Source organism: Mustelus asterias, chromosome 20 (genome assembly GCF_964213995.1).
Source record: "Mustelus asterias chromosome 20, sMusAst1.hap1.1, whole genome shotgun sequence".
NCBI classification, from domain to species: Eukaryota; Metazoa; Chordata; class Chondrichthyes; order Carcharhiniformes; family Triakidae; genus Mustelus; species Mustelus asterias.
This window is the reverse complement of record NC_135820.1, coordinates 73,899,631-73,912,947: the sequence shown is the minus strand read 5'-3', so window position 1 is coordinate 73,912,947 and position 13,317 is coordinate 73,899,631. Positions and strand designations below refer to the sequence as shown.

At 48.0% G+C, this 13,317-nt stretch overlaps 1 protein-coding gene across 3 annotated transcripts in view; it reads right to left on the bottom strand.

Moving 5' to 3' along the window:
• slc52a3-1 (solute carrier family 52 member 3-1) overlaps positions 1-11,955 on the bottom strand; it is a 63,052-nt gene extending 51,097 nt beyond the window's left edge. Inside the window, exon 1 of one of the 3 annotated variants that reach the window (XM_078236869.1) lies at positions 11,892-11,955. The gene's annotated coding sequence lies outside the window, so the exon portion shown is untranslated. Of the gene's footprint in view, positions 1-7,015; positions 7,352-10,867; positions 10,903-11,891 lie in introns of those variants that run through there. The other 2 variants (XM_078236868.1, XM_078236867.1) reach the window with 2 other exon arrangements.
• Positions 11,956-13,317: the final 1,362 nt, after the last annotated feature.

Sequence of the window (13,317 nt, the reverse complement as noted above, 5' to 3'; positions counted from 1 at the left end):
TTTCTCATCGCCATTCTCCTGCCTTTTCCCCATAACCCCTGATCCCCTTATTAATCAAGAGCCTATCTATCTCTGTCTTAAAGACACTCAATGACCTGGCCTCCACAGTCTTCTGCGGCAAAGAGTTCCACAGATTCACCACTCTCTGGCTGAAGAAATTCCTCCTCATCTCTGTTTTAAAGGATTGTCCCTTTAGCCTGAGGTTGTAGTTCTAGTTTTTCCTACTAGTGGAAACATCCTGTCCACGTCCACTCTATCCAGGCCTCGCAGTATCCTGTAAGTTTCAATAAGATCCCTCCTCATCCTTCTAAACTCCAAAGAGCACAGACCCAGAGTCCTCAACCATTCCTCATATGACACTGTATACTAATATATGTGACAATAATAAATCAAATCAGATCAAAAAGGGGAATTAAGAGCAGGTTTAGCCATTCAGCCCTTCGAGTCTGCTCCGCCATTCAGTATGACCATAGCTGATCTGGTTGTGTCTCAACTCCACGTTTCTGTCTGCCCTGTTTAACCCATGAATTTCCTTGCCTATTGAAAACCTGTCTAACTCAGCCTTGGATATTTTCAATGATCCAACCCCCACCGCTCTCTGAGGAAGAGAGTTCCACAGACTAGCGATCCTCTGAGAAAATAAAAATCATCTCATCTCAAGCTTAAAAGAGGGACCTCTTATTCTTAAACTGTGACCTCGCGTTCTAGCCTCTCCCACAGCGGAAACACCCTTTCGGCATCCACCCTGTTGAGGAGGAACTTTTTCACCCAAATGTAAACAAGTCTTTTCTGGCTATATCTTTGCATATAGAACATAGAACATAGAAAGCCACAGCACAAACAGGCCCTTCGGCCCACAAGTTGCGCCGATCACATCCCCACCTCTAGGCCTATCTATAGCCCTCAATCCCATTAAATCCCATGTACTCATCCAGAAGTCTCTTAAAAGACCCCAACGAGTTTGCCTCCACCACCACCGACGTCAGCCGATTCCACTCACCCACCACCCTCTGAGTGAAAAACTTACCCCTGACATCTCCTCTGTACCTACCCCCCAGCACCTTAAACCTGTGTCCTCTCGTAGCAACCATTTCAGCCCTCGGAAATAGCCTCTGAGAGTCTACCCTATCCAGACCTCTCAACATCTTGTAAACCTCTATCAGGTCACCACTCATCCTTCGTCTCTCCAGGGAGAAGAGACCAAGCTCCCTCAACCTATCCTCATAAGGCATGCCCCCCAATCCAGGCAACATCCTTGTAAATCTCCTCTGCACCCTTTCAATGGCTTCAACATCTTTCCTGTAATGAGGTGACCAGAACTGCGCGCAGTACTCCAAGTGGGGTCTAACCAGGGTCCTACAAAGCTGCAGCATTATCTCCCGACTCCTAAACTCAATCCCTCGATTAATGAAGGCTAGTACGCCGTACGCCTTCTTGACCGCATCCTCCACCTGCGAGGCCGATTTAAGATTCCTATGGACCCGGACCCCAAGGTCCTTCTGATCCTCTACACTGCTAAGAATGGTACCCTTCATATTATACTGCTGCTTCATCCCATTGGATCTGCCAAAATGGATCACTACACACTTATCCGGGTTGAAGTCCATCTGCCACTTCTCCGCCCAGTCTTGCATTCTATCTATGTCTCGCTGCAACTTCTGACATCCCTCCAAACTATCCACAACACCACCTACCTTGGTGTCGTCAGCAAACTTACCAACCCATCCCTCCACTTCCTCATCCAGGTCATTTATGAAAATGACAAACAGCATATATTAGGAAAAGGCGCACAGTCACAAATACGTTCACCAGCTCCATGGCCCCTTCACATTAACCCTCAGCCAAGCCACCCCAGGAAGTAGTACCCACTTTAGCAGTAGATAATCTGGTAATAATTCAAAATTTCTCTTCTTAAACAAATACCTTTTGTCCTGTTTAATGGCAAGAATGATACTGGAAGGCTGATTCTCATATCAGACACAAGCATCTCTCTCTCCCTCACACACACACACACACACGCACACATGCACACATGTACTCACCCCCTCTGTCTCCGGAAGGATATATTGGCCTTGGAGGGAGTGCAGAGAAGGTTCACCAGGTTGATACCAGAGATGAGGGGTGTTGATTATGAGGAGAGACTGAGCAGATTGGGTTTGTACTCGTTGGAATTTAGAAGGCTGAGGGGGGATCTTATAGAGACCTATAAGATAATGAAGGGGCTGGATAGGGTAGAGGTGGAGAGATTCTTTCCACTTAGAAAAGAAGCTAGAACTAGAGGGCACAGCCTCAAAATAAAGGGGGGTCAGTTTAGGACAGAGTTGAGGAGGAACTTCTTCTCTCAGAGGGTGGTGAATCTCTGGAATTCTCTGCCACTGAAGTGGTGGAGGCTACCTCGTTGAATATGTTTAAATCACGGATAGATGGATTCCTGACCGGTAAGGGAATTAGGGGTTATGGGGATCAGGCGGGTAAGTGGAACTGATCCACTTCAGATCAGCCGTGATCTTATTGAATGGTGGGGCAGGCTCGAGGGGCTAGATGGCCTACTCCTGCTCCTATTTCGTATGTTCTTATGTCTCTCACACACAGACACACACGCACCCACGTGCATGCACACATGCACTCACCCCCTCTCTCACGCACGCACTCTTCTCCCTTCTCCCATGAATGCCTCTCTGAGGCCTGAGCCCTCAGTGTGTCAAGCACACCTCTCTGAGATCCGAACCCTCTCTCTTTCAAGCACGTTTCTCCTGAAGCCCGATCCTTCTTCACTCACGCACGTTTCTCTCTGAGACCCGAGGCCCACTCTCTCTCTCTCTCCCTCACAACCAAATCACTGCCAATAAAATTTACTACTACCAATAAAATCTTACAATTACAGCTAAATTACCCAAATTGTGAAAGATAAATGAGCAAACAATCACTTATTGCTTCCCTTGTCCCGTACTCAACTAATTCCCAAGTTCACGCTCTGTGAAAAGCTGTACTCGGTAATGAGCTGCTATCTTTGTGCTTGGCTTAGTTTGTTTCTTTAGCAAGATCATCTCCTTGTAGACTGGCTGAAACCCTACAGAGATGAGTCAGCACTGCTGGCTAAAGAATTTAGTTCAAGCTAGCTACATAATTAACTAACTGTGTTTGCCCCTCCTGCAGGGAGTTTGTTTGTCTCTGACTAAGGCTGAAAGAACCTCAACTCGAACAGTAAAATGTATTTAAATTCTGAACGCAAACTAGACTAGATTTCAGAAATAGATTAACCCCAAATGTTGGTTTGCGTGATGGACTGAAATCTGAAATGCTTTGTCTAAAAGGGCAACGGAAACAGATTCCGTTGTATCTATCAACGGGGGATTAGATGAAGGAAAAGTGCCATGGGGAGAAATCAGGGGAGTGGGACACATTGACGAACCCTTTCAAAGAATTAACAGTTAAGAGCTAACACAGGCATGATGGGCTGACTGGCCTCCTCTGTGCTGTACTGTAATAACTCCACGGAGATGAAAGTCCCATCACGAAGTTACTTTATTTGCACCATACACAGCCAGCTCTCCAGTGGCTCCCTGCTGAGTGCAGGCTGGGAGTCTGACACACCTGCTTTAAATAGGGAGTGTGAGGCTCCCTGATTTAACCATTAATTAAGACTCATCGGGTATCTCTTTCAGATACCAACAAATTAAACTAGATCAAATTAACATCGGGACAAATGAAAAGGGGCAGCTCCCCAAAAGGAGGGGGAACCGCCCGAACCAAAAATCAAATCACAAAGGAAACTTAAAACATTAAAATGACTCATCAGGTCGTTCATACTCTAGCAAGCCAGGCTCATTAGCCCGGCTGAAGTCATCACATGTACCATTCCATGATCGATGCTTCTCCCAGGGCAACCCCTCTGTCTTCCTTCTCAAAACCGACACATTTCTAATGCGAACGTACTGTGTTGTGTTTCCTTTCTCCACTCCAGCCCTGTTGGTACAATCACCACCATTCCTGTACTCTGGAATTCCCTTTCTAAATCCCTCGGCCTTGCTGCATGTCTCTCCCGCTTACTCTCCTCCAGAAACCTCCTTCAAATCTACCTCCTCCGCCACACATCTGGGGTGCTGGAGGGGTGGAGAGGGTGGAGTTGTAACTCCTCTTACCCAATGGAAATGTTTAAATTTAAATTGACCTGTCCACTGGCTTCTCTCCATGACCCGGTGAAGATTAATCATGAACTGCAAATGGCAATGGCAGCCACCCCAACTGGGCAAGGTATACTTTACACTTTGGAAGTTTCATTTTTGTTCCCAGGAGGGAGCAGGAGACCGTGTTCTGGACTTTAAAGTTGATTACTAGTCACAAGTAGGCTGACATTAACACTGCAATGAAGTTACTGTGAAAATCCCCTAGTTGCCACACTCCAGTTCCTGTTCGGGTACACCGAGGGAGAATTTAGCACGGCCAAAGCACCTAACCAGCACGTCTTTCGGACTGTGGGAGGAATCCAGAGCAACCAGAGGAAACCCACGCAGACACGGGGAGAACGTGCAGACTACGCACAGACAGTCACCCAAGGCCGAAATTGAACCCGGGTCCCTGGCGCTATGGGACAGCAGTGCTAACCATTGTGCCACCGTGCCACCCTCACAAGGAGACTCCTTTGCCTCTGGTTCCCTCATGATTGACAAATCAATTGGAATTCTTCGCGGAAGCAACTAGTAGAGTTGACAAGGGGAAGCCAGTGGACGTGGCTTATTTGGACTTTCAGAGGGCTTTCGACAAGGTCCCACATAAGAGATGGATAGAAAATTGGTTGGCAGAGTAGGAATAGATGGGTCATTTTCTGAATGAGAGGTAGTGAGTTGTGGGGTATCGTTGCGATCAGTGCTAGGACCCCAGCTATTCACAATGTGTATTCATGATTTGGATGAGGGAACTAAATGTAATTTCTCCAAATTTGTAGATGACACAAAGCGGGGTGGAGGGTGAGCTGTGAGGAGGATGCAGAGATGCTTCAGTGTGATTTGGACAGGCTGAGTGTGTGGGCATATGCATGGCAGATGCAGTATAATGTGGATAAATATGAGGTTATCCACTTTGGTAGCAAACATCAGACTGCAGATTATTACCTGAATGGCTGGAGATTGAGAGAGGGGAATGTACAATGAGACTTGGGCGTCCTTTTACACCAGTTCCTGAAAGCAAGCATGCAGGTGCAGCAGGCAGTAAAGAAGGCAACGGTATGTTGGCCTTCATTGGGAGAGGATTCAAGTACAGGAGCAGTTAGACAGGACTTTGGTGAGTGCAGTTTGGTCTCCTTATCTGTGTTCTTGATCTTGAAGGATGTTCTTGCGATAGAGGGAGTTCAGCAAACGTTTCCCAGGCAGATTCCTGGGATGGCGGGACTGGCATATGGGGAGAGATTGAGTCAGTTAGGGTTATCTCACTCTCACAGGAACGACGAAGGTTGAGAGGTGGCCTGATAGAAGTCTACAAGATTATGAGGGGCATGGACTGAGTGGATAGTCAGAAGCTTTTTCCCAGGGTGGAAGAGTCAATTACTAGGGGGCATAGGTTTAAGGTGCGAGGGGCAAGGTTTAAAGGAGATGTATGAGGCAAGCTTTTTACACAAAGGGCGGTGGGTGCCTGGAACTCGGGGGAGGTAGTGGAAGCAGATACGGTAGTGACTTTTAAGGGGCGTCTTGACAAATACATGAATAGGATGGGAATAGAGGGATATGGTCTCCAGAAGAATGGGGGGTTTTAGTTCAGTCGGGGAGCATAGTTGGTGCAGGCTTGGAGGGCCGAAGGGCCTGTCCCTGTGCTGTAATTTTCTTTGTTCTTTGTTCTTATATTCGCGAAGTTCAGAAGAATGAGAGGGAATCTCATAGAAACCTATAAAATTCTAACAGGACTAGACAGGGTAGATGCAAGAAGGATGTTCCCGAAGCGGGGGTGGGGAATCCAAAACCAGAGGTCACAGCTTGAGGATACAGGGTAAACTGTTTACTGAGATGAGGAGAAACTTCTATACCCAGAGAGGGGTGAACCTTTAGAATTCGCTACCACAGAAAGTAGTTCAGACCAAAACACTGAATGTTTTCAAGAAGCAGTTAGATATAGCACTTGGGGTGAGGAGTCTCAAAGGACATGGGGGGAAGGTGGGGTCAGGTCATTGAATTCGATGATCACCCATGACAATAATGAATGGCGGAGCAGGCTCGAAGAGACGAATGGCCTCCTGCTGCTCCTATTTCCTATGTTTCTTCCCCCCACTCCTCCCCCTCCCTCATAAAATCCATAGAATCCCTGCAGTGCAGAAGGAGGCCATTCAGCCCATCGAGTCAGCACTGACTCTCTGAAAGAGAATCTTACTTAGGCCCACCCCATCCCCATAACCCCACGCATTTACCCTGCTAACCTACACTAAGGGGCAATTTACCAGGGCTAATCCACCTAACCTGCACATCTTTGGACTGAGGGAGGAAACCGGAGCACCCGGAGGAAACCCACGCAGACACGGGGAGAATGTGCAAACTCCACGCAGACCAGACGGACAGGTGGCACAGTGGTTAGCACTGCTGCCTCACAGCACCAGGGACCTGGGTTCGATTCCCGCTTCGGGTCACTGTCTGTGTGGAGTCTGCACGTTCTCCCCGTGTCTGCGTGGGTTTCCTCCTCCGGCTGCTCTGGCTTCCTCCCACAGTCGTGCTGGTTAGGGTGCATGGGCCGTGCTAAATTCTCCCTCGGTGTACCCCGAACAGGCGGCGGAGTGTGGCGACTGGGGGATTTTCATAGTAACTTCATTGCAGTGTTAATGTAAGCCTTACTTGTGACACCGATAAATAAATGTAAACACAAGGCCGGATTCGAACCTGGGTCCCTGGCGCTAACCACTGTGCCACCGTGTCTCCCCCTTCTCCACGCACTCTGCTTGTCAAAATCAACCCCTCCTCCAGTCAGTGCTGCTTCGCCCCCCCCCACTCCCCCCCCCCCCCGCCCCCCGCCCCCCACCCCCTGCCCCGCCGCTCACCTCCTGCAATGTCACCAACCCCTTTCAGACATGTTCCAGGTGCCGTATCAAGTTGTTCATTCATTTTACTGCCTCCAACTCTCACTTCTGGAAACAGCCAGCGGCAATCAAGAGTACCCACGCCATTATCGTGCTGAACAGTTGAATGATTAACAAGGCACTCTGGACAGAATCTTTCAAGTGCATTTGTTTAGTGCACGGTTTGATAAAAAAGGAGACATCACACGAGGGGGTTTGCCCTTCCGAACATTCACAGGAACCATTTCCAAAGCTTCTCCCCGCTTCGCTGCCACATTTCTCCCAGAAATTAAGTTATAAATTTCGCCGAATGGCTGATATCCTTTACAGGAAGAGACAGGAACAAGAGGAAGTCACTCAGCCCCGCGAGCCTCTTCCGCCAGTCACTGAGATTAAAGCTGACCCGTTGCCAAGAGGTATATCTCCATGGCAACCGCTACTCTACAGTGCTTTGCCAAGAGGGCACTAGCCGTGTTGGCGAGAGTATTTGGTGAAGGCAGGGTGGAGAAGGGACTCACACCATCGACCCAATCCTGCTCTCCACTGACTTCACACGCTTGTACTTTCCAGCAGGTTGTTGGATATACTCAAGGCTGAGTTAGATAGATGGACCAGGGACTCAGGAGTTACGGGAGAAAGATTGAAGTCAGGCCTCAATCTGATCAGCCTTAATAATAAAAGCAAAATACCGTGGACACTGGGACATCAGGTCAGCCACGATCTCGTCAAACTGACAGAGCCAGCTCAAAGGCCTGAATGGCCTCCTCAGGCCCCTTAGTCACTGTGTTCCCATGTTCTTATCTGGAAGTCAGAAGCACGAAACCCAACTGACACCTGCCTCCTGTTTTGCTGAGGATTAGTAAAGCTAATTCTGGGGGTGTCACTGTCACCCTGACTGGACCCTGGTCTCGGGGGTGCTGAACTGGAGGCCTTCCTTGTTTTGTCAGATAGCAGGGGGGCTAGGATTTTACAGGGCTCCGGGGGTGTAAAATCAGCTGGGAGGTTGGGGGGGTGAGGGGGTTGGGTGGGGGGGTGGGGGGGGGGGGGGTGGAGGAAGGGGGGGGGGAGGAGCCTTCTGTCACAGCACCGCTCGCACTTCACCAGCAGTGAGGAAGGTAGCGGATAGCCCGCCCATCCCTCTGGGCCAACTGAGGCCCTCAAGTGGACGATTACACCCCGTAATCTGGTCCGACTGTGGAACTTTGCAGGAACCGGAGGAGGCCATTCAGCCCCTCGAGCCTGTTCTTTCACTCAATTAGTTCTGGACTGACCTGTATCTGAACTCTCTCACCTTACCTTGGTTCCAAGGTGAGTAAGGATGGGAAGTCAACACTGAGGGCTATTGAGTGTTTAGGAAGGACAGACAGAAAGGAAAAGGTGGTGGAGTTGCATTGTTGATCAAAGAAGATATTGATACGATATTCATAGAATCATAGAAACCCTACAGTGCAGAAAGAGGCCATTCGGCCCATCGAGTCTGCACCGACCACAATCCCACCCAGGCCCTACCCCCATATCCCTACATATTTACCCACTAATCCCTCTAACCTACGCATCTCAGGAGCAATTTTATCATGGCCAATCAACCTAACCCGCACATCTTTGGACTGTGGGAGGAAACCGGAGCACCCGGAGGAAACCCACGCAGACACGAGGAGAATGTGCAAACTCTGCACAGACAGTGACCCAACCCGGGAATCAAACCCGGGTCCCTGGAGCTGTGAAGCAGCAGTGCTAACCACTGTGCTACCTGAGAAAAGATATTCGCACAGACGATGTGGAATCTGTATGGGTCGAGTTAAGAAACAACAAGGGACAAAAAGCATTGGTGGGGGTGGTTTACAGACCACCAAACTGGAGTGGTAATGTTGGGAAAAGCATTCGTCAGGAAGGTTTCTAGTTTCTACAGTTCCATATCGCAGTTTTGACATTTTCCCTTGACCCCTTTCTCAACAGAGGGAGAGAGTTCCGGATTTTCCTGTGTGTATTGGCATGTTTCTGGCATCACCCCTGAATGGCCTAATACTAACTTGAAGATTACACCTCCTTGCACTCCCCACCAGAGGACATACGTCCTCCCTATCTACCCAACCAAGTCCTTTAATCATCTTAAACACCTTGGTTGTATCGCCCGTAATCTTCTACACCCAAGGGAAGTGCTGTAGCCTGGAATCATTCTGGTGAATCTGTGCTGCGCCACTCCCGCGCTGAGGTCAATGTACCCCCTCCCTGTGGTGCAGTGCCCAGAACCAGTGGCATAAACCGGAACCTTCTGCCTCTAAACCTTGAAATCTCAAATCCCAGACAGCTGCTAATAAATTAATTTGGAGAGTTGAAGAGAAATGTCGTTATGCAGGGAGCGAGAAGGATGTGGAACTCGCTATGCCTCACGGAGAGTTTTGCTTTTCAAGAGAAGCTGGATAAGCATACAAGGGAGTAAGGAAGAGAAGGGGGATGCGCGGAGGCTGGCATAAACCTGTTGGGCTGAATGGCCTGCTTCAGTGCTGTAAACGGCACGGTGGCACAGTGGTTAGCACTGCTGCCTCACAGCGCCAGGGATCCGGGTTCAGTTCCAGTCTCAGGTCACTGTCTGTGTGGAGTTTGCACGTTCTCCCCGTGTCTGCGTGGGTTTCCTCCGGGTGCTCCGGTTTCCTCCCACAGTCTAAAGATGTGCGGGTTAGGTTGATTGGCCATGATAAATTGCCCCTTAGTGTCAGGAGAATCAGCAGGGTAAATATGTGGGATTACGGGAATAGGGCCTGGATGGGTTTGTGGTCAGTGCAGACTCGATGGGCCGAATGGCCTCCTTCTGCACTGAAGGTGATTCTGTGATAAACTCAATGTGATTCTATGGACAGCTGCCCACAGAGGAGAGCATTCCACTTCGCCGAGTAAGTGTCGTTCGTAATTGGTTATGTTGGAACCATCCACTCCATTCCCGTGTTCCCGTTTCTATTCCAAATGGCATTTTACAATGTATTTCCCAACTCCCTCTTAAAATTTGGATTTTTTTTAAAAACTGTTATCAAGTTTTTATTTAAAACAGAATTTGTCTTTAAAGGAAAACATAGTGTATCGGCATTAGTGTTCTGGAACAATCTTAGCATTGCATCTTCCTTTTCATAATGTACCCAGGGAGGAAAAGATCATTTCAACATCTCTCACACTAACAATCTAATTCCCAAAGTGGAAAACGTAGGTTTTGATTTTAGTCATTCCACCAGGTTCTGAGGTTCTGAGCTCTGGGATTCCCTCCCGGAATCTCTCTGCCTCTCTCTACGCCTCTCCCTCTCTTGCCTCTTCTGAGGTGCTGGTTAGACCCATCTTACTGAACAAGCATTTGGTCAGGCCTGCCACCTCCTTATGTGACTCACTGTCAAATTCCGCAAAGCACTTTGTGATGTTTCACTATGTTAAAGGCGCTATACAAATGCAAGTTCAATATTAATATATTACTTACGTTAAGTTGATCTTTCTCGACACCCTAACTGCGACTGCAACACTGCATTCTGCACCCTCTCCTTTCCTCCTCTATGAATGGTATGCTTTGTATAGCGCGCAAGAAACAATACTTTTCACTGTATACTAGCACATGTGACAAAATAATAAATCAAATCAAAAATAAAGTTTTAGCTGTTCAGACTTAGCTGCGCATCTCCAAAAGCTCAGACGTCTGAAAGTCTTCAGGACCGGGGAAAGACTTTAAATTGTCGTTCTGACCCCCGAGCTGACTAAGAAACAAAGAACAGTGTCCAGAAAACGTAGAGAATGAAAGCCCAAAACATTCAGAGCGCCCTTCCCCTGGACAGGGAAAGATGAGAGAGAGCTTCCTACCTGCAGAAGGAGATGGGTAAGTTCCTGTAGCCTTGGTTTGGAGTGTGGTACCAATGGGACTGTACACTCCTTAGGCATCAGTTCTTATGGGTACAATCCAAAGCACAGCCCCCACAGCAACTCCAACCAATCAGCTGCCCCCTACCATTTCTTTGTACTTTGGCTACATCCCAAAGTTTCTCCCTGATAAGATTAAGGTGTGTTTTATGAGTTTGAGGCCAAGAGAATGAATCGTCTTAACCTTCATGCCTTGCTGGCGCACGTTAAAAAACTTCTACAAAATGAAAGCACTTTTAAAAACATTTCCTAAAAGTAATTATGACTGAAGACTCACTCAGTGAGACCAGCCCCAACACACACACCTAGATCTTTCCAATGCTCTTAATGTTCAAAGAATTTCTTCAATGTGCATCTTCTAATAATTTTAATCAGGCAATATAAAGTAGAAAATAGACAGAATTTAAGGTTTAAAGCATTTGGATTGACAGATAATTTGAATGAAGTAACTTTAAGTTGAGGGTTGGCTGTATCCTTTTGCAAAGTTATAAAAGTGAAACAGCACTGCCCTCTGGTGATCACACTGAGTCATTATGGTGTAGTTAGACTGGAGAAATATAGAGTCATAGAACCCCGACACTGCACTTACATTAAGTTGATCTTTCTTTACACCCTAACTGCGATTGTAACACTACATTCTGCACTCGCTCCTTTCCTTCTCTATGAATGGTATGCTTTGTCTGTATAGTGCGCAAGAAACAATGCTTTTCACTGTATACTAATATATGTGACAATAATAAATCAAATCAAGTAAAAAAAAGTTTTAGCTGTTCAGACTTAGCTGCACATCTCCAAAAGCTCAGATATCTGAAAGTCTTCAGGACCGGGGAAAGACTTTAAATTGTCGTTCTGACTCCCAGCTGACTAAGAAACAAAGAACAGTGTCCAGAAAACGTAGAGAATGAAAGCCCAAAACATTCAGAGCGCCCTTCCCCTGGACAGGGAAAGATGAGAGAGAGCTTCCTACCTGCAGAAGGAGATGGGTAAGTTCCTGTAGCCTTGGCTTGGAGTGTGGCACCAATGGGACTGTACACTCCTTAGGCATCAGTTCTTATGGGTACAATCCAAAGTAAGAAGTTTAACAACACCAGGTTAAAGTCCAACAGGTTTATTTGGTAGCAAAAGCCACACAAGCTTTCGGAGCTCCAAGCTCCTTCTTCAGGTGAGTGGGAATTCTGTTCACAAACAGAGCTTATAAAGACACAAACTCAATTTACATGAATAATGGTTGGAATGCGAATACTTACAACTAATCAAGTCTTTAAGAAACAAAACAGCATGAGTGGAGAGAGCATCAAGACAGGCTAAAAAGATGTGTATTGTCTCCAGACAAGACAGCCAGTGAAACTCTGTGGGGGTTACAAATAGTGTGACATGAACCCAATATCCCGGTTGAGGCCGTCCTCGTGTGTGCGGAACTTGGCTATCAGTTTCTGCTCAGCGACTCTGCGCCGTCGTGTGTCGCGAAGGCCGCCTTGGAGAATGCTTACCCGAATATCAGAGGCCGAATGCCCGTGACCGCTGAAGTGCTCCCCAACAGGAAGAGAACAGTCTTGCCTGGTGATTGTCGAGCGGTGTTCATTCATCCGTTGTCGCAGCGTCTGTATAGTTTCCCCAATGTACCATGCCTCGGGACATCCTTTCTTGCAGCGTATCAGGTAGATAACGTTGGCCGAGTTGCAAGAGTATGTACCGTGTACCTGGTGGATGGTGTTCTCACGTGAGATGATGGTATCTGTGTCGATGATCCGGCACGTTTTGTAGAGGTTGCTGTGGCAGGGTTGTGTGGTGTCATGGTCACTGTTCTCCTGAAGGCTGGGTAGTTTGCTGCGGACAATGGTCTGTTTGAGGTTGTGCAGTTGTTTGAAGGCAAGAAGTGGTGTGGGGATGGCCTTGGCGAGATGTTCGTCTTCATCAATGACATGTTGAAGGCTCCGGAGGAGATGCCGTAGCTTCTCCGCTCCGGGGAAGTACTGGACGACGAAGGATACTCTGTCCACCGTGTCCCGTGTTTGTCTTCTGAGGAGGTCGGTGCGGTTTTTCGCTGTGGCGCGTCGGAACTGTCGATCAATGAGTCGAGCGCCATATCCTGTTCTTATGAGGGCATCTTTCAGCGTCTGGAGGTGTCTGTTGCGATCCTCCTCATCCGAGCAGATCCTGTGTATACGGAGGGCTTGTCCGTAGGGGATGGCTTCTTTAACGTGTTTAGGGTGGAAGCTGGAGAAGTGGAGCATCGTGAGGTTATCCGTGGGCTTGCGGGACAGTGAGGTGCTGAGGTGACCGTCCTTAATGGAGATGCGTGTGTCCAAGAATGCAACCGATTCCGGAGAGTAGTCTATGGTGAGTCTGATGGTGGGATGGAACTTGTTGATGTCATCATAGAGTTGTTTCAG